Source organism: Ictidomys tridecemlineatus, unplaced genomic scaffold (assembly GCF_052094955.1).
Source record: "Ictidomys tridecemlineatus isolate mIctTri1 unplaced genomic scaffold, mIctTri1.hap1 Scaffold_196, whole genome shotgun sequence".
NCBI classification, from domain to species: domain Eukaryota; kingdom Metazoa; phylum Chordata; class Mammalia; order Rodentia; family Sciuridae; genus Ictidomys; species Ictidomys tridecemlineatus.
The window spans coordinates 139,874-161,188 of NW_027521683.1; the positions used below are offsets into that span (position 1 = coordinate 139,874).

Below are 21,315 nucleotides of genomic sequence, written 5' to 3' on the forward strand. Positions count from 1 at the left end.
CTGCTCTCTGCAACAGTCCTTTGGCACCCCAATCTCCAAACTCTGGTCTCTGCAAAAGTCCTTCTACACGCAAGTCTTTAAACTCTACACTCTGCAACAGTCTTTCTGCACCTCAGTCTTTAACCTCTTCTCTTTGCAAAGGTCTTTCTGCACCTCAGTCTTCAACATCTGCTCTCTGTAACAGTCCTTCTGCACCCCAGTCTCCAAAATCTGCTCCCTGTAACAGTCCTTCGGCACCCCAGTCTCCACCCTCTGCTCTCTGCAACGATCCTTTTACACCCAAGTCTCCAAACTCTGCTCTCTGCAACAGTTCTTCTGCACCCAGTCTCCAACATCTGCTCTCTGAAACAGTTTTTCTAAACCTCATTCTGAAAACTCAGCTCTCTGCAACAATCCTTGTAGACCAAAGTCTACAACCTCTGCTCTCTCTGACAGTCCTTCAGTACCTTAGTCACCAACCTCTGTTATCTGTAAGATCCTTATGCCACCCAGTCTCCAAAGGCTGCTCTATGTTACAGGCCTTCTGCTCCCCAGTCTCCAAGCTCTGCTCTGTGTAACAGGTATTCTGCACCTCAGTTGCCAACCTCTTCTCTCTGCAACGATTTTTCTGCACCCCATTCTCCAACCACTGCTCTCTGCAATAGTCCTATTGCACCCCAGTCTCCAACCTCTGCTCTCTGTAAGATAATTCTGCACATCTGTCTCCAACCTCTGCTCTCTTTAACAGTACTTCTGTACCACAGTCTCCAAACTCTATTCTCTGTAACAGTCCTTCTGCATCCCAGTCTCCAAACACTGCTCTCTTCAACAGTCCTTCTGTACCTCAGTCTCCAAACACTACTCTCTGTAACAGTTTTTCTGCACCTCAGTCTTCAAAAACTGCTCTCTGCAACAGGCCTTCTGCACCCCAGTCTCCAACTTCTGCTCTCTGCAACAATCCTTCTGCACCCAAGTCTCCAAACTTCTGTACCGCAGTCTTCAAACTCTGTTCCCTGTAAGGGTCCTTTTGCACGCCTGTCTCCAACCTCTGCTTTCTGTATCAGTCCTTCTGCACCACAGTCTCCAAGCTCTGCTCTCTGTAACAGTCCTTCTGCACCTCACTCTTCAACCTCTGCTCTCTGCAACAGTCCTTCTGCAAACCAGTCTTAATCCTCTGCTCTCTGCAACAGTCCTGCTGAACCACAGTCTCCAACATCTGCTCTCTGCATCAGTCCTTCTCCACCCCAGTCTCCATCATCTGCTCTCTGTAACAGTCCTTGTCTACTGCAGTTTCCAAGCTCTTTTCTCTGTTACGGTCCTTCTGCACCCCACTCTACAACCTCTGCTTTCTCTATCAGTTTTTCTGCACTCAGGTCTCCAACCTCTGCTCTCTGTAATAGTCCTTCTGCACCTCAGTCTCCAACGTCTGCTCTCTTCAACAGTCCTTCTCCACCCCAGTCTCCATCATCTGCTCTCTGTAACAGTCCTTGTCTACTGCAGTTTCCAAGCTCTTTTCTCTGTTACGGTCCTTCTGCACCCCACTCTCCAACCTCTGCTTTCTCTATCAGTTTTTCTGCACTCAGGTCTCCAACCTCTGCTCTCTGTAATAGTCCTTCTGCACCTCAGTCTCCAACGTCTGCTCTCTGCAACAGTCCTTCGGCACCCCAGTCTCCAACCTCTGCTCTCTGTTACAGTCCTTCTGTACTACAGTCTCCAATTTCTTTTCTCTGGAATGGTCTTTCTGGACCCCAGTCTCCAAACTCTGCTTTCTGTATCAGTCTTTCTGCACCCTAGTCTCTGAACTCTGCTTTCTGTAACAGTCCTTCTGCAACTCAGACTACAATTTCTGCTCTCTGCAACAGTCCTTCTGCGCCCTAATCTCCAATCTCTGCTGTCTGCAACAGCCCATCTGCACTTCAGTGTCCAAACTGTGCTCTCTGTAAGATCCTTCTTAAACCCAGTCTCCAACCTCTGCTTTCTGCAGTGGTCCTTCTTCACCCCAGCCTCTAACCTCTGTTCTCTACAACAGTTATTCTGCACCGCAGTCTCCAACCTCTGCTCACTGTAACAGTCCTTCTGTACTGCAGTCTCCAAACTCTGTTCTCTGTAAGGGTCGTTCTGCACCCCAGTCTCTAACCATTGCTTTCTGTATGAGTCCTTTTGCACCACATTCTCCAAACTCTGCTCTCTGTAACAGTCCTTCTGCACCTCAGTCTGCAACCTCTGCTCTCTGCAATAGTTCTTCTGCACCCCAGTCTCTAACCTCTGCTCTCTGCAACAGTCCTTCTGCACCACAGTCACCAACCTCTGCTTTCTGTATCAGTCCTTCTGCACCCAAGTCTCCAACCTCTGCTCTCTGTAACAGTTTTTCTGCACCTCAGTCTCCAACCTCTACTTTCCTCAGCAATCCTCTCCACTCTAGTCTCCAAACTCTGCTCTCAGTAACAGTCCTTCTGCACCTCAGTCTGAAAACTCTTCTCTCTGGAACGATTCTTCTGCTTCTCAGTCTCAAACCTCTTCTCTGTATAACAGTCCTTATGTGCCTCAGTCTCCAAACTTTTGTCTCTGTAAGATCCTTTTGCAACCCACTCTTTAAACTCTGCTCTCTGTAACTATCCTTCTGCACCCTAGTCTCCAATCACTGCTCTCTGTAACAGGCTTTCTGCACCCCAATCTCTAACCTATGCTGTCTATAACAGGCCTTTTGACCCCAGTCTCCAAACTCTTCTCTCTTCAACTATCCTTCTGCACCTCAGTCTCTAACCTCTGCTCTCTGCACCAGTCCTCCTGCACCCCAGTCTCCAACCTATGTTGTCTGTTAGATCCTTCTGCACACCTGTCTGCAACCTCTGCTCTCTTTAAAAGTACTTCTGAAAAGCAGTCTCGAAACTCTACTCTCTCTAAGGGTCCTTCTGCATTTCAATCTCCAATCTTTGACTCTGCAACACTCCTTCTGCAACCCAGTCTCCAAAATTTGCTCTGTGTAATAAATTTTCTGCACATGAGTCTCCAACCTGTGCTCTCTGTAAAAGTCCTACTGCACCGCAGTCTTCAACCTGTGCTTTCTGTAAAAGTCCTTCTGCACCACAGTCTCCAACCTCTGGTCTCTGCAACAGTCCTTCAGCACCCAAGTCTCCAACATCTTCTCTCTGCAACAGTTTTCTATACCCCAGTCTACAACTTTTGCTCTCTGCAACAGTCCTTCTACCCCCTAGTCTCGATATTCTGCTGGCCGCAACGATCCTTCTGCACGCCACTCTCCAACCTCTGTTCCCTTCAACAGTTCTTCTGCACCACAGTCTCCAACCTCTGCTCTCTGTAAGGGTCCTTATGCACCCGAGTATTCAACCTCTGCTTTCTGCATCAGTCGTTTTCCACCACAGTCTCGAAAATCTGTCCCCTGTAACAGTCCTTGTGCAACTGAGTCTGCAAACTCTGCTCTCTGCAACAGTCCTTCTGACCTCAGTCTTCAACCTCTGCTTTCTGTAACAATCCTTCTGCACCTCGGTCTCCAATGTCTGCTCTCTACAAGGGTCCTACAGCACCTCAGTCTCCAACCTCTTCTCTCTGTAACAGTGCTTCTGCACCTCAGTCTCCAACTTTTGCTCTTTTTAATATCTTTCTGCAACCTAGTATTCAAACTCTGCTCTATCTACCAATCTTTCTGCACCCCAGTCTCCAAACTCTGCTCTCTTTAACAGTACTTCTGCACCTCAGTCTCCTACCTCTACTTTCAGCAGCAGTTCTTCTGCACCCCAGTCTACGAACTCTGCTTTCTGTATCAGTCAATCTGCACCCCAGTCTCCAAACTCTGGTCTCTGCAACAATCCTTCTGCACCCCAGTTTTCAACCTCTGTTCTCTACAACACTTCTTCTGCACCCCAGTCTCCAAACACTGCTCTCTGTAACAGTCTATCTGTTCCGCAGTATCCAACCTCTGTTTCCTTTAAGGGTCCTTCTGCACCCGAGTTTCCAATCTCTGCTTTCTGTATCAGTCCTTCTGCACCACAGTCTCCAAACTCTGCTCTGTAACAGTCTTTCTCCACCACAGTCTGCAACCTCTGCACTCTGCAATTGTCCTACTGCACCCAGTCTCCAACCTCTGCTCTCTGCAAAAGTCCTTCTGCACCCCAGTCTCCAACATCTGCTCTCTACAACAGTCCTTCTCTACCCCAGTCTCGAAACTATGCTCTCTGTAACAGTACTTTTGTACTGCAGCTTCCAAACTCTTCTCTCTCTAACGGTCCTTCTGCACCCCACTCTCCAACCTCTGCTTTCTCTATCAGTCCTTCTGCACTCAATCTCTCAACTGTGCTCTGTAACTGTCCTTCAGCATTTCAGTCTCTAACGTCTGCTAGCTGCGACAGTCTTTCGGAACCCCAAACTTCAAAATCTGCTCTCTGCAACAGTCCTACACCCAAGTCTCCAACCTCTGCACTCTGCAACAGTCCTTCTGAACCTCAGTCTCCAACCTCTTCTCTTTGCAAAGGTCTTTCTGCACCTCAGTCTTCAACATCTACTCTCTGTAACAGTCATCCTGCACGTCAGTCGCCAACCTCTGCTCTCTGTAAGATTTTTCTAAAAACCAGTCTCCAAACTCTGCTTTCTATAACAGTCCTTCTGCACTACAGTCTCGAAATTCTGCAAACTGTAAAACTCCTTCGGCACTCTTGTCTGCACCCTATGTTCTCTGCAACGATCCTTCTACACCCAAGTCTCCAACCTATGCTCGCAGCAACAGTCCTTCTGCACCCCAGTTCCCTACATCTGCTCTCTGCAACAGTTTTTCTAAACCTCATTCTGAAAACTCTGCTCTCTGATCCTTTTTGACCCCAGTTTCCAACCTCTGCTCTCTCTGACAGTCCTTCGGCACCTCATTCACCAACCTCTGCTCTCTGTAAGATCCTTATGCCACTCAGTCTTCAAACTCTGCTGTGTGTTACATGTCATCTGCTCCCCAGTCTCCAAGCTCTGCTCTTTATAACAGGCCTTCTGCACCTCAGTATCCAACCTCTTCTCTCTGCAACAATCCTTCTGCACCCCATTCTCCAAACTCTGCTCTCTGCATCAGTCCTATTGCACCTCAGTCTCCAACCTCTCCTCTCTGTAAGATCTTTCTGCACACCTGTCTCAAACCTCTGCTCTCTTTAACAGTTCTTCTGTACAGCAGTCTCTAACCTCTATTCTCTGTAACAGTCTTTCTGCACACCTGTCTCCAAACACTGCACTCTGTACAGTCCTTCTGCACCCAGTCTCCAACCTCTCTTCTCTGCGACAGTCCTTCTGCACCTTAGTCTCTAAACACTGATCTCTGTAACAGTTTTTCTACACCTCAGTCTTCAAAAACTGCTCTCTTCAACAGTCCTTCTTCACCCCAGTCTCCAAACTCTGCTCTCTAGAACAGTCCTTCAATACACCAGTCTCCATAATCTACTCTCTTCAACGATCCTTCTGCACACCAGTCTCCAAAGTCTGCTCTCTGCAACAATCCTTCTGCACCCCAGTCTCAAAAACTTCCTCTCTGTAAGATCGTTCTGGACCCCAGTCACCAAACTCTGCTCTCAGTATTAGTTCTTCTGCACCACAGTCTCCAAACACTGCTCTCTGCAAAAATCGTTCTGCACCCAAGTCTCCAAACATTTCTCTCTTTAAGATTTTTCTGCACCAAAGTTTTCACACTCTGCTCTCTGTAACATTCCTTCTGCACCACAGTCTCCAACGTCTGCCCTCTGCAATGGTCCCTATGCACCCCAGTCTCCAACCTTGTTCTCTACAACAGTTCTTCTGTACCACAGTCTCTAACCTCTGCTCTCTGTAATGGTCCTTCTTCACCCTAGTCTCCAAAATCTGTTTTCTGTATCAGTCCTTCTGCACCACAGTCTCCAACCTCGGCTCTCTGCAACAGTCCTTCTGCACCCCAGTATCCAACATCTGCTCTGCAACAGTCCTTCTGCACCACAGTCTCAAACATCTGCTCTGTGTAACAGTCCTTCTGTACTGCAGTCTCCAAACTCTGCTCTGTGTAACGGTCTTTCCGCACCCCAGTTTACAAGCTCTGCTCTCTGTAACATTCCTTCTCCAACCCAGTCTCCAAACTCTGCTTGCTGCAACAGTCTTTCTGCATCCCAGTCTCCAAACTCTGCACCCCGTAGCAGCCTTTCTGCACCTCAGTCTCCAACCTCTGCTCTCTGCAACAGTCCTTCTACACCCCAGTTGCCAACCTCTGCTCTCTGGAAGGATCCTTCTGCACCCCAGTTCCCAACGTCTGCTCTCTGCAACAGTCCTTCTGCACCCGAGTCTCCAAACTCTGGTCTTTCTAAGATCCTTCTGCAACCCCGTCTCCGAACTCTGCTCTCTGTAACAGTCCTTCTGTACTGCAGTCTCCAAACTCTGCTCCCTGTAATGGTCCTTCTACACCCTAGTCTCCAAACACTGCTTTCTGTATCAGTCCTTCTGCACCACAGTCTCCAACGTCTGCTCTCTGCTACAGTCCTACTGAACCCCAGTCTTCATCATCTAATCTCTGCAACAGTAATTCTGCACCCCAGTCTCCAACCTCTGCTCTCTGTAACAGTCCTTCTGTACTGCAGACTCCAACCTCTGCTCTCTGTAATGGTCCTCCTGTACCCCAGTCTCCAAACTCTGCTTTCTGTATCATTCCTTCTGCACCTCTTTATCAATCCTCTGCTCTCTGAAACAGTCCTTCTGCACCCAAATCTCCAACTTCTGCTCTATGCAACAGTCCTTCTGCACCTCAATATCTAAACTCTGTTCTCTGTAACAATCCTTCTGCACCCCAGTCTACAAATTCTGCTCTCTGCAAAGGTCCTTCTTCACCCCACTCTACAACCCCTGCTCCCTGTAATATGCTTGTTAACCCCAGTGTCCACACTCTACTCTCAGTAACAGTTCTTCTGCACTGCAGTCTCCATACTCTGCTCTCTGTAACAATCCTTCTCAACCTCAGTCTCCAAACTCTGCTCTCTGCAAAGGTGCCTCTGCAACCCTGTTTTAAACCTCTGTTCTTGCAACAGTCCTACCGCTCCCCAGTCTCCAATCTCTGCTCTTTGTAAAAGTCTTTTTGCACCCCAGTCTCCAATCTCAGCTCTCTGTAACGGTCCTTCGGCACCCCAGTGTCCAACCTCTGCTTTCTTATCAGTCGTGCACCCCAGTCTCCAAACTCTGCTCTCTGCAACAATCCTTTTGCACCCCAGTGTCCTACATCTGCTCTCTACAACAGTCCTTCTGCACTTAAGTCTCCAACCTCTGCTCTCTGTAAGATCCTTCTGCACCCCAGTCTCCAAACTCTGCTATCTTCAACGGTCCTTCTGCACCTCAGTCGCCAACCTCTGTTCTCTGCAACAGTCCTTCTGAACCCCAGTCTCCAACCTCTACTCTCTGTAACAGTCCTTCTGCACCTCAGTCTCCAACCTCTGCTCTCTGCTACAATCTTTCTGCACCCCAGTCTCCTACGTCTGCTCTTTACAACAGTCCTTCTGCACCCCAGTCTCCAAGCTCTGCTCTCTGTAACACTTCTTCTGCACCGCAGTCCCCAAACTCTGCTCTCTGTAATGGTCCTTCTGCACCCCAGTCTGTAAATTCTGCTTTCTGTATCAGTCATTCTGCACCTCAGTCTCCAACCTCTGCTCTCTGTAACAGTCCTTCTCTACCTCAGTCTTCAACGTCTGCTCTCTGCAATTGTCCATCTGCACCTCAGTATCCAACCTGTACTCTCTGTAACAGTTCTTATGCATCTCAGTATCCAACCTCTACTCTCTGGAAGATACTTTTGCAAACCAATCTCTAAAATCTGCTCTCTGTAACAGTCCTTCTTCACCCCTTCTCCAACCTCTGCTCTCTGTAACAGGCTTTATGCAACCCAGTCTACAAAATCTCCTCTCTGGAACAGTCCTTCTGCACAAAAATCTCCAACCTCTGCTCTCTGCAACAGTCCTTCTGCACCCCAGTCTCCATCATCTGCTCTCTGCATTAGTCCTTCTGCACCTCAACAAAAATTCTGCTCTCTTCCACGATCCTTCTGCACCCCAGTCTTCAACCTCTGTTCTCTGCAGCAGTCCTTCTGCATCCCAGTCTCCAACCTCTGCTCTGTGTAACAGTCCTTCTGCACCTAAGTCTCCAAATTCTGCTCTCTGCAAGAGTCCTTCTGAAACCCAGTCTCCAACCTCTTCTGTCTGCAACAATATTTCTGCACCCCACTCTCCAACATCTGCTCTCTGTATCAGTCCTGCACCCCAGTCTCCAAAATGTGCTCTCTTTAACAGTCCTTCTTCACCTCAGTCTCCAAAGTCTGCTCTCTGTAACAGTCCTTCTGCACACGAGTCTCCAGTCTCTGCTCTCTGCAACAGTCCTTCTTCACCCCAGTGTCAAAACTCTGCTCTCTGTAACAGTCCTTCTTCACCAGTCTTTAACCTCTGCTCTCTGCAACAGTCCTTCTGCACCCGAGTCTCCAACCTCTGCTCCCTGTAACACTTCTTCTACACCCCAGTCTCAAAACTCTGCTCTCTGTAAGATCCTTCTGCACACCTGTATCCAACCTCTGATCTCTGTAATGGTCTTTCTTCATCCCCGTATCCAAACTCTGCTTTCTGTATCAGTCCTTCTGCACCACAGGCTTCAACCTCTGCTCTCTGTAACAGTCCTTCTGCACCCCGTCTCCACCCTCTGTTTTCTGCAACAGTCTTTCTGCACGCCAGTTTAAAACACTGAAGTCTGCAACATTCCTTCTGTACTCCAGTCTGCAACCTCTGCTCTCTGTGTCAGTCCTTCTGCACCCAAGTCTCCAAACTCTACTCTCTGTAGCAGTTCTTCTGCACCTCAGTCTCCAACTTATGTTCTCTGTAACAATCCTTCTGAACATCAGTCTCCAAACTCTTCTCTCAGCAACGGTCCTTATGCACCCCAGTCTCCAACTGTTGTTCTCTGCAACAGTCTTTCTGCACCACAGTCTACAACATCTGCTCTCTGTAACAGTCCTTCTGTACTGCAGTCTCCAAACGCTGCTCTCTGTAACAGGCCTTCTGCACCCAAGCCTCCAAACTCTGCTCTCTTTAACAGTCCTTCTGCACCCCAGCCTCCAACATCTGCTCTCTGCAACAGTCTTTCTGCACCAAGTTTCCTTACTTCGCTCGCTCTATGATGCTTCTGCACCGCAGTCTCCCAACTCTACCCTCTGTATCAGTCCTTCTGCACCCCAGTCTCCAATCTCTGCACTCTGCAACAGTGCTTCTTCACCTCAGTCTCCAAAGTCTGCTCTTTGTATGATGCTTCTGCACCCCATTCTACAAACTCTGCTCTCAGAAACAGTCTATCTACACCTTAGTCTCCATAATGTGCTATACCACAGTCCTTCTGCACCCCAGGCTCCAACCTATGCTCTCTGTAAGATAATTCTGCACACCTGTCTCCAACCTCTGCTTTATGAAACAGTCCTTCTGCACCCCAGTCTCCAAAGTCTGCTCTCTGCAGCAGTTCTTCTACAAACTCTGCTGTCTGAAACAGTCCTTCTACAACCCAGTCTCCATACTCTGCTCACCCCAATAATCCTTCTCCACCCCAGTCTCCAACCCATGCTCTCTGTAACAGTCCTTCTGTACCGTAGTCTCCAAACTCTTTTCTCCGTAATTGTCCTTATGTATTCCAGTATCCAACCTCTGCTTTCTGTATCAGTCGTTTTGAACCACAGTCTCCAAACTATGCCCTCTGTATCAGTCCTTCTGCAACTCAGTCTGCAACCTTTGCTTTCTGAAACAGTCCTCTTGAACCCCAGTCTCTATCCTCTGCTCTCTGCAACAGTCCTTTTGAACACCAGTCTCCAACATCTGCTCTCTGTATGATGCTTCTGCACCCCAGTCTCCAACCTATGCTCTCTGTAAGATAATTTTGCACACCTGTCTCCAACCTCTGCTCCCTGTAACAGTCCTTCTGTGATGCAGTCTCCAATCTCTGCTCTCTGTAACGGTCCTTATGCACCCGAGTCTCCAAATTCTGCGTTATGTATCAGTCATCCTGCACCCCAGTCTCCGACCTTTGCTCTCTGTAACAGTCCTTCTGCACCTGAAACTTCAACCTCTGTTCTCTGCAAAAGTCCTTCTGCGCCCCAATCTCCAACCTCTGCTCTCTGCAACAGTCGTTCTGCACCTCAGTGTACAAACTCTGCTCTCTGTAAGATCCTTCTGAAACCCAGTCTTCAACTTCTGCTTTCTGCAATGGTCCTTCTGCAACAAAGTCTCCAAACTCTGATCTCTACAACAGTTATTCTGCACCCCAGTCTAAAACCTCTGCTCTCTGTAACAGTCCTTCTGTACCGCAGTCTCCAACCTCTGTTCTCTTTAAGGATCCTTCTGCACCACATTGTCCAACCTCTGCTTTCTGTATCAGTCCTTCTGCACCACATTCTCAAAACTCTGCTGTCTGTATCAGTCCTCCTGCACTTCAGTCTGAAACCTCTGCTGTCTGCAATAGTCCATATGCACCGCAGTCTCCAAATACTGCTATCTGTAACATTCCTTCTTCACCCCAGTCTCCAACATCTGCTCTCTGCATCAGTCCTTCTCTAACCTAGTCTCCATCCTCTGATCTCTGCAACAGTTCTTCTGCACCCCAGTCTCCAACCTCTGCTCTCTGGAACAGTCCTTCTACACCCTAGTCTACATAATCTGCTCTGCAACAGTCCTTCTGCACTCCAGTCTCCAATCTCTGCTCTCTGTAACAATCCTTCTGCACCCTGCTTTCCAACCGCTGCTCTCTGGAACGATCCCTCTGCAACCCAGTCTCCAATCTCTGCTCGCTGCAACAGTCCTTGTGCATCCCAGAAGTCGATAACTGTGAAACCTGGTTCCCCAGGTTTTAGACACACCTGTTTAGTTCAAAAGAGTGATCTGAGTGCTGAAACAAGATCAAAATAAAGTGGTCTGTATCTGAAGACGTGCTGTGTTGAAGGTGGGAGAAAATCTCTGAAGCCCTAATGGAGAAGGATATGGAGAACTTTAAAGTCCTAGTTGAAGAGGACACGATAAAGACAACAAATCAGTTTGGGCAGGCTGGCTAGCTGGTGGGATCACTCAGGAAAACAGGAATATGTAAGGAATAGCAGATCTAGAGGAGGCTTTAGTGGATTTGATTTGAGTAATGTTGAATGTGAGTTATCTGTGGGATAATCATGAGGAAATGCCCTTCACAGACACCCTAAAACTGCAGGTTTGGATTCGGGAGTCATTGTCTTGAAGGCAACTGTTACAGCAAAGGGTGAATATGAAATCCCCCAGGAGAATAGAGAAAGTAGAGAAGGAAATAGAGAAAGTAGGGATTCTTGTGATACTTGGTGTTCACGAAAATTGTAGTAAAAGTTTATCCAGAAATGACTAAAAACACCACACTATCTAGGTCAGTTGTAGGTATCGCTTTCTCTAAATAATTTCCCTAAACAAGAGGTTACATTATTAGCATTGATTTACAATAAATCAACTTTGAAATGGAGCTGGAATCTACATGTACTTGACATTTCTTACGTTCTCTGTTTTCTCTATCAACTACCTGGATGAACTTCAAGTCATTTAGAAATCAGTGACATGTACTTTCTTTTAACTCCCCGTATCAAAAAGATCAGTATGACGATTCTCTTTTATAGATAGATATCTAGATGTTTTCAGAAAAAGAAATAAAATTCCACATAGAAGGCAGTTCGAGCAGATTTTACTATGGGAAATTGGTACATGGTCTGTGGATGTGTAAAAGAGAAAACTAAACGTAAATGTTCAGGGATTTAAAAATAAAATCTCTTAAGTTGTGCATACTGCTATTGTAAAGGCCTTAAATATAAAGGTCAGTTCAGGAGGGACAATTTCATGGGGCATTAAAAAAATCTCCCAAAGTATGTTTATATAATTTTATCTACATATAAGTTTTTCCTTTGTTTTACTGGCTAATTTCTTGTAGGTCATGGGTGTGGGGTAGGGTGAATAATGATAACGAAACAATTTTTCTTATCTTCTATGCTCTTTATTAATGTAGGGCTTTAAATTGAATCATCATCATCATGGTCACCATTAAAATCCATTATTAACAATCATAACTCATGAATGACACTTTGTGACACAATATGTCCTTGCTCCTTAGAATTTATATAATGCAGCATAGGAATTCGTTCAACTTAATAGTAAACCCTCTGTTCTGCAATAATAATAACCATAATCATCATAATCATCTAGGGCATATTTAGAGAAAAATAATTTGAGTGTGAGTCTTCATAGATTGCTTCAATATATATAAATGCCTGACTTTAAAAACCTTGTTTAATGTAGCTTAAAAGTGGCATGTTTTCTGTAAAAATTAGATTGAATTTCGGATAATCCATTCTATCAAAACTCAGTGAATTTCTTTGAAAAGATGTATTTTTACATACCTGAATCCAAATCAGGATTTTTCAAATTGAGTAACGAATAGAGACACACATAGATAAAAATACCTAACACTTATTAAATGCCTATAAGACTTTTACATGCATTAACTTATTTGGTTTACACAGAGAGCAACTATGAACAGAGCAAGGAGGAAGAGCAGGAAGAAAAGACTAACATTTAACAGAGTCATGAGATGGGAGGGAATGGGAGAGAAAAGGAAATTGCATGGAAATGAAGGGAGACCCTCATTGCTATACAAAATTACATATAAGAGGTTGTGAGGGGAATGGGAAAATAAACAAGGAGAGTAATGAATTACAGTAGATGGGGTAGAGAGAGAAGAAGGGAGGGGAGGGGAGGGGAGGGGGGATAGTAGGGGATAGGAAAGTTAGCAGAATACAACAATTACTAATTGGGCATTATGTAAAATTGTGGATGTATAACCAACGTGATTCTGCAATCTGCATTTGGGGTAAAATTGGGAGTTCATAACCCACTTCAATCTAATGTATGAAATATGATATGTCAAGAGCTTTGTAATGTTGTGAACAACCAATAAAAAAAAATAAAAAATTTAAAAAAAAAAGGGAAAAAAAAAAATAAGATAACCTATTATCCCCGTTTTACAGAAAAAGAATTGAAATTAATGCACAATATATTAATGCAAGTAGGGAAACTTCAATTAATCCCTTTAATTTGCATAATGTACAATAATTTGTACAGTTAATATGTATTAACAGTTATGATTTAAGAAACAAATAAGAAATTGACTCAGAAAATTTATCATGTAATAACTCTTATTTGTAGTGATACTTTGTTACCTGATGATAATACCATATATTAGTAAACTGTCTTATTATCTTCAATGCCCAGACATTCTTGTCTTTGGTTCTAATAATTCATTGTACATGATTAATAGGCCAACACAGCTTTCATAAAAATTCCAAATCTCAGGGCCTTAAGAAGCTTAAAGTATTTAAATTTCCATAGAAAGTCAGTGCTTCAATTAAGCACAACTAATTTTAAAATCTAAATATAAACAAAATAAAATAAATAAGTCTAGAGTCTTAAAAGAAGAAGTGTTTTTTTTTTTTTTTTTTTTTTTTTTTTTTTGCTTTGGCAATAAATGAAATGTTTTGCTGACTAACCTTAGGGATTCATTTCCTCAAACTAAAAAAAAAAATGGGCATGACCGAAACGAGGAAGAATGGTGTGATCATGAAAACCCTTATGCACATCAGGGAAACAATGATTCCTATTTCATCTCAGTAGCACAAGCAATGATTAAAATTTTTAAATCCAATTTTCATGTTGCCCAGTAAATTGCTTAAAACACACACACACACCTACACACACACACACACACAGTACAAGGTCAATTTATTCAGAAAAATATCTGAACGATTCAGGTGCTTGTTGCAATGTGAATTTATTACTGTGAAATCTATGAGCTATCTGGCCTGGCCCAGAGTTGTCCTCATATCCTTCCATGTGGTGTGGTTGCTTGGAGCTGAGGGAAAGATCAGAGGTCATTGTGCAGAAAGATGGCCTCAGTCAGTGTGTTCCAAGTGTTTCCAGTGATGCTGGTCCAAGGACACACTTTGGGGGAGGCTGGGCTCTTTCAACTAACATGCAGGGATGCCTTTACCCCTAACTGGTAGATTTAAAATTTTAACAAATTCACCAGAAAGAAGCCTCCCTCCTGTCTTGGAGATTCAGCACTCAATTTAGCATTTAACATCTTTTTCAGTTCTGTTTTTTTGGGGCCGGTGTGTAGGGGGGCAGTTACCGGAGATTGAACTCAGGGGCTTGATAACTGAGCCACATCCCCAGCCGTATTTTATATTTTATTTAGAGTCAGGGTCTCACTGAGTTTTTTGGTGCCTTGTGTTTGCTGAGGCTGTCTTTGAACTCACTATCCTCCTGCCTCAGCCTCCTGAGCTGCTGGGATTACAGGAGTGCACCACTGTGCCAGCTCCTTCAGTTCTTTTTATTTCACCTGTGCTTTTCTAGAATAAAGGGAAAAGGGAAGGCAAATTATTACCTCTTACAATATGTCAGAGCATTCTAGTTATATTCTTTCGAAAAATATAAATTCTCTTTTCCATGTAGGATTTTAAATTTCTTTTCTTGGTAGTGGTTAGTTTCAATTCAAACCAATTTTGTTCCTATAGAGGGTCTAATTTAGTCCTAAGCCAGATCTACTAAGAAACCCAAAAAGATAAGATCTGATCCCTGTCCTGCTGCGCCCCTCCCCTGACTCAGGCAATGGCAAGGCCTTACTGAGGTGGATGGCGCAAGGTGTCCATCCTCTGGAAGAGCGCAGTATGTTTCTGGAAATGGGCTGATTTGTTTTGTATTCCTTTAATAAGTATAGTTTTGATTTCTCATATGACCATTAAGTATAAAGGAAAAATCATGACTTTCCCAATTAATGCAACTACTTCTAAAGCATAGATCTGTTTGCTCTAAATGCAATGATTTAGCTGTGGAGTTTAAATTGTTAATGTCTAAAGAAAAACTCCCTGTATTCCTGTCAAGGAAGTTTTTGAGAAATTAAATTAAAATCTAGAGAAGGAAAATTAATGTTAAGAAGATAGATAAGTGCTTAGTACTGGGCAACTTGTTCTTGTTCCTGTGCACAATGGTTTGTGCTCTTACTTTTGTTTGATTACAAGTAATAACAATCAAATTACTTGCCGTAATCATGGAACCGGTTCCAGTCAGTAAGTCAAGAAAGAATAGTCAAGGTATAGGCAAATAGTTTGGGACATTTGTAACTATTATTAAAAGTTAACTAAGCAGAAACATCTCAAAGCAAAACTCGAACTGAAGTACAAATTCTTGCTTATGCATAAGCCAAGATACATTCTTCTATTCTAATTGTAGCTACGTAATATTTTGTTTTGTTTGAATAATGATTCCTTTTTTGTAACCACAAAGTACTGTAAGCCTGCCAAAATGAAAAGTATATATGAACAACTTCACAAGTAAAGATTGGGATCAACACTTTCACTTTGGTGTCTGTGTTGTTTCTCCACCCACTCTTTCGCCGACTCCTCACCATCCGTTCGTCTCCTGAGACTCCCTGTTGGAGCTGGTCTCCGACACTGTCCTTCAACCAACTTACAATCTAATGGGAAGATGAACTCAATATGTGTAGGAAACTTTTTAACAATTCTATGTAATCTACAAATTATCATTGTTTTCCCTTAGTGTTTGCTTGGGCAACTCTGGGAATGGAGCACTTAATAATTTTCAAGGCCCCTCATTTCATATTGAATATGCGCTCCTCCAGGTCCTAGTTGGCCTCTCAATTGTGTTCTAAACACTAGGGCAACACCTTGTGTAAATGTGCACTCAGTAAAGGTTTGAAGAATGAAGAAGGTATGTCAAGTACATCCATGGAGCAGAGTTTTAAAAGATTCTTTAAAGATGGTACTGTGTGGGACCTAAAGGATCTAACAGAGACTTGACAGAGGCGAGAGGACATTTCTGTTCAGTGGTTCTGGTGCAGATATCTTGCTGGGAAAATAAAGCCTCTGTGGGCATAAGTGAGGCAGCATAGCCCAGCGGCTTCTGAGGAACTCAGTGTCTCCTGTCTCCTAAACATATCCCTTATGGAGACCATCGGCTCAGTTCCACAGCACAAGCAGCTCTGCATCTTTCTTTCCAATCAGTCATCTCAAAGTCAGGTGACCGAGAATGAAGTCACTTATGTGTGACCTTAAAATAAAATATTTCTAAAATAGGGGGGTTGTGTATGAAGTAGATTACTCACAAGCTTCAGGGATTTATTACAGTTAATAAATTGCTTGCAACTCCCCTCCCCAAGCATCCATGTGTTGCAAGATAAAAATTAAAACGCCTAGTTAGTGAATGAATACGTTTCTAAACATAACTTCTTCTACAATAATGATTTTTATATAACAGATATTTTGGTAGGTCTATTGTTATGCTATATTGTATCATAATGGGAATGTGTCCCTATACTTTCTCCCTAAAAATTATTCCTTTCTGTCCTGCTCAGCAAAAGCAGAGGATTAACACTAAGCATTATCTATTGTTTACCATAAGTAATTTTCCACACTCATCATCTCACTTAAGGAATTTCGGAATCCCAGGGTTTCTGGCCATGTTTTGGGTTTTCTTCCAGTACTGGAGGCATCATGCTAAATCCCTCAGGTTTGTGATAACCTCTGAAGTTATTTATACTCTGGCAATACAAGTAGTATTGTGGAAACTTAGACACACATAGAAAAGGTGCTACAATAGGTCATTACATAAATGCCATCAAAATGGTAATGAATATATGTACAATATTCTGTAATATGTTTTTAAGGTGTAGGTATGTCCTGATTCTGGGATAGTGTTTTTGAAAATTGTGATGGTAAATAAACTACTTACCAGCAACTCTCACAGAGAGGCGTAGATTTCTGGTTTTTGTGTGGCCCTTGCTGCTGTCCATACTAGCACCTGGGCTGCAAAAAAGCTCTTGGTAAAACTGGCTGTTGGTCTCCATTCACCACAAAACGGACCTGTTATTCTGAGAGTTGCCTGTCGCATATCTGTGGCCTCATGAAGGAGTCAAAATCCTCTGATCTCTCACAATTCATTTTTCTGTGAATGACATTTATATAGGTCTGGGGCCGACCTGTTGGGAATATGCATCATGCCTTTCCTCTGCAGCTGCTCTAGGACTCCTCAGTGTTTCAAATACAACTCAAGTGCAATGGCTTGAGTTCAACTGCAACATTGGAGAGCAGTTAATGTGCTGTTGGATTCATTAATGTCTTGGCAATCACCTGTTCTCAGCATGCAGCGAGAAGATCAGCGTCCTCTCTTTTCTGGGATGTGGATGAGCGAAGTTCAGAGTGAGATTTCAGCTAAGAAGTTGTGTGTGAATTAAACCTCAAGACTACCTTCCCTTCCCGCTATGGAGAGAAGGGGTTAGGGTGGGTGTACACTTATTGGGATGGATTTCGCACGGCATATGAATTTTTTCCTTCATGTTACATACTTTGCCAGATGGGCAGATATCAGAAGCCACAATATTAAAAGCATCCCCACTATCTTCAGCTGATCCACTCCTGCTAAGGGCTGATCCCTTACCAAAACCTGTATGACTTCGTGCCCCTTAATTTTATGATCCTACTGATGCTCATGACCTGGTGAGAAATTGTTTGCTATGGAGTTTAAAAGTAGGGGAAAAAAAGAGTCATCAAACAGCTCTTTCGGGCACAGATGGAGAAAAGACAACAAGCTTGAAAGTCTTGTAGTATTTTACTGCACAAAAATAAAAATAAAAGAATTAGATAAAGAGGTAAGTCTCTAAAACTTAAAATTTCCTATAATACAATGGGGTTTTCCTCATGCTTAGGAGAGACACATTAACAGTACTCCTAATAGATCTTAGAATTATTAGCCATCAGGGAAAGACAAAGCTAAAGCACATTTGATGAAGCACTTCACACATTCCAGGGTCGTCACAATAAAAGAAATGATAATGATGTGTTGTTAAGGGAGTGAGGAAATCAAAAGCTTTATTCACCACTCTTAATAATAAGGTAAGCTGCTTTCATTGGTGTGAAAATGATCTGGAACTTCTTCAGAAAGTTAAATTTGGAGTTAATGATCCAACTCTTCCACACCTACTTACAAACTCAAGATAAATAAAAAAGTTGTCTACAAATGATTTGTACATGAATGTTCATATAATGTTCATATTATATATAATGTTCATATTATATATACGAATTTTATTCATATTAGTCAAAAAGTGAAAATTACCAGGCAGGTCTGTAATCTAGCTACTCAAGAAGCTGAGGCAGGAGGATCACAAATTCAGGGACAACCTGGGCAAATTTGCAAGACCCTGTCTCAAAACAAAATTTTAAAAGTGTTAGGCTTTGGCTTAGTGGTAGAACATTGTTTAGTGTGCAGGAGGCTCCGGGTTCAATCTGCAGTACGACACCAACACAGACACAAAGTAAAAATTACTATCCAGTGGAAATGAACAAAAAAATGTGGCATTTTCATAAGATAGAAATCAGTCCCAATAAAAAGGAATAAACTGAAATACTTATACAAGCTACAATATAACTGAAAATTACAAACATCCTAAGTGAAAGGAGTCAGATCCAAAAGGCGTATATGGTATTACTTCATTAAAAATATCCACAGAAACTCGAGTGTATACATGGGTCTTTCCACATGTGAAGGAGAAACACAGAAATGGTGTTTATTTAAAACTTAGAATCAAGATCCATTAGGAAAATGCAAGTCAAAGTCACATTGCACATAGCACTTCACATTCACTAGTGTTGGCTAGAGCTGCAATATTGGGGGAAGGAAGATTGACTGCTTTGGGTATAGGCTTTTTTTAGAGAGAAAAGTAATAAAAATATTCTGAAATACCTGTGGATTAGAGAACCCAGGTGAGTTCACAATGTGTCACATACTTAGCACAGTGTGCTTCCCCTGGTTGGAGTGGCACCACAGTGCTCATGAGACACTGTGTATGGAGAGAGTTCTCTTGTAATTGCTGCTGAAGAGTTCACATATGTCTACGACTAAGACATTTCCTAGAATGAAACCATCATCTAGTTCTAATCACACTATACAATCTGTCTCCCAGCCAGATTCCTCAGGGCACTATGGACCTAGTTGCTACTAAGGCTGTGAATGATGGGCTTCAACATGGGGGACACCACACAGAAGAGCACAGAGACCAGGGTGTCCGTGTCCAGCCTTCTCTGGGCCTGTCATAGTGGAAGTTGGCTGTTCCATAGAAGACCACGACGACAGTGAGGGAGGACGCACAGGTGGAGAAGGCCTTCCTCCTGCTCTGGGCGGAGGGAATCCCCAAGATGGCCGCCATAATGAGTGTATAGGAGCCTGCAGTGAAGAGGCAGGGACTCAGGCCCATGGTGGCACTGACAACGTGGAGCGCAGACTCGTTGACAGAGGTGTCTGAGCAGGAGAGCTTCAGGAGCAATGGGGTGTCACAGAGAAAGTGGCTGATCTAATGGGGCCCACACAGAGTAAGTGTGGTGCCCAGCACCTTTTGTGTGACCATATTCACCAGCCCACACAGCCAGGACTCAGTGACCAGGCAAACACAGACCTTCACACTCGTGATAACTGGGTACTGAGGAGGACAGCAGGTGGCCACACAACAGTCATAATGGCCACACAGCCAGTAAGAAGCCTTCTGTGCTGCACTTGTCACCAAGAAGAAGATCTGGGAAAGGCAGCCCTCATAAGAAATGGCCTTCTTCTCCCAGAAGAAGTTCACCAGCAGTACTGGTAGTGTGGTGGATGTTTTGCAGACGTTCAAGAAGTTCAAATTGATGAGGAAAAAGTACATTGGAGTGTGGAGAGCAGGACTGACCCTGGTGGTCACTATTATGAGCATGTTCCCCAGGAGAGTGGTCAGGTAAATGACCAGAAAGAGAAGGAAAAACCAGCAGTGTAGGTTAAAGTGGTTGGAAAATCTCAAGAAGATGAATTCAGTGACAAATGATTGATTGCTCATTTCCAATGTTGTCATAGCTACAAAACAGAGAAAAAAAGATCATGACGAGAATGGACTAAGAGCACCCCAAACAGGCTTGTTAATCTGTAGCAACATGGCAAATAATATCAAATGAAAAGCAGCCTGGAGACTGATAACGTGTGGGACTGGTCTCAGGAAATCAGAACCATGGAGCCGCACACATTTGCAGGGGTGATGGTGGGTGGAAGTAACCAGAGAATTGCTAGAAGCCAACAGAAAGCCATTTGACCTCATCATGGTGTGAAGTCATTTTTCAGTGTCTCAGTAATCTCTGTCTCCTGTTGTCCTTTTATGTAAACGTAGGATTTTTGGAGAAGTTCATTTTCATTGCAAATGTTAAGAAAAAAATTTACAAAGCAGAGTCATCATCTGCAGAAGCAGTCGGTGTTGCCTTCAGTGTTTTCCAAAGTAGAGTTTTTCTCATTTAATATCAATCTTGATCTCTGTGTAATGAAAGGCAGAAGTTAACTATCCCTGTACAATGCTGAAATTATCAGGGCCAGAGCAAAATAGAGGAAAGAAGTTGATGAAGCGGGGTTGGACTGGCTATCTTAAGTATACAGGGAAGGTCAGTGGTGTAGATTGAGAATGAGAGGGCGAAGATGTTTTGGAAGGGAGGAAATGTGAAAGGACTTACGCAGATCATGTTATGTGCACATGGAAGTCTACCACAGGGGACTGCACCTGTATGTATATGTAGAAAGCACCAGTCAGAAATTAACAGATAAATGACCCAAAGAAAGATCAGTAGAGAAAGGAGAATGGGGGCGGGAAGAGGAGGGAGATGGGGGGTGGAGACTGAATGGAGTAAATCAGATTCCATGCACGAAGGATCTTTTCCAAATTAACCCAACTTCTATGTATAACTATTATGCTCTAATAAAAAAATTAAGAAGATAACATGATCCTATCAGCAAAGAGTGAGATTTGAATTCTTCTTGACCTATTTGTATACCTTTATTTTTTTCTTTTGTCCAATGGCTCTGGCAATTTCAAGGATGAAGTTGAATAGAAGTGGTGAAAGAGGGGGCACCCTGTCTTCTTCCAGTTTTCAGAGTGAATGCTTTCAACCTTTCTCTACTTAGAATGATGCTGCCTTGGGTTTAGCATAGATAGCTTTTACAATGCTTTTACAAAGTTTTTTCTGTCCCTAGTGTTTTTACTGTTTTGACAGGTAGGGGTGCTATATTTTGTTAAATGCTTTTACTGCATCTATTGAGATGATCAATAAGCTTACATCTCTCTTAAATTAACTTAATCTCTCCCCTTTGGCTAAACATTCAGATCATCTCCAGTCCTATAAATATTTTAATGAACATTTTCCTACATAAACATATGTGACAATTTCGAATTATCTCT

The 21,315-nt window shown here is 43.5% G+C and overlaps 1 pseudogene; it reads right to left on the bottom strand.

Annotated features, from left to right (window-relative positions):
* Window positions 1-19,060: 19,060 nt before the first annotated feature.
* LOC144372940 (olfactory receptor 5V1-like) lies at window positions 19,061-19,950 on the bottom strand (annotated as a pseudogene).
* Window positions 19,951-21,315: the final 1,365 nt, after the last annotated feature.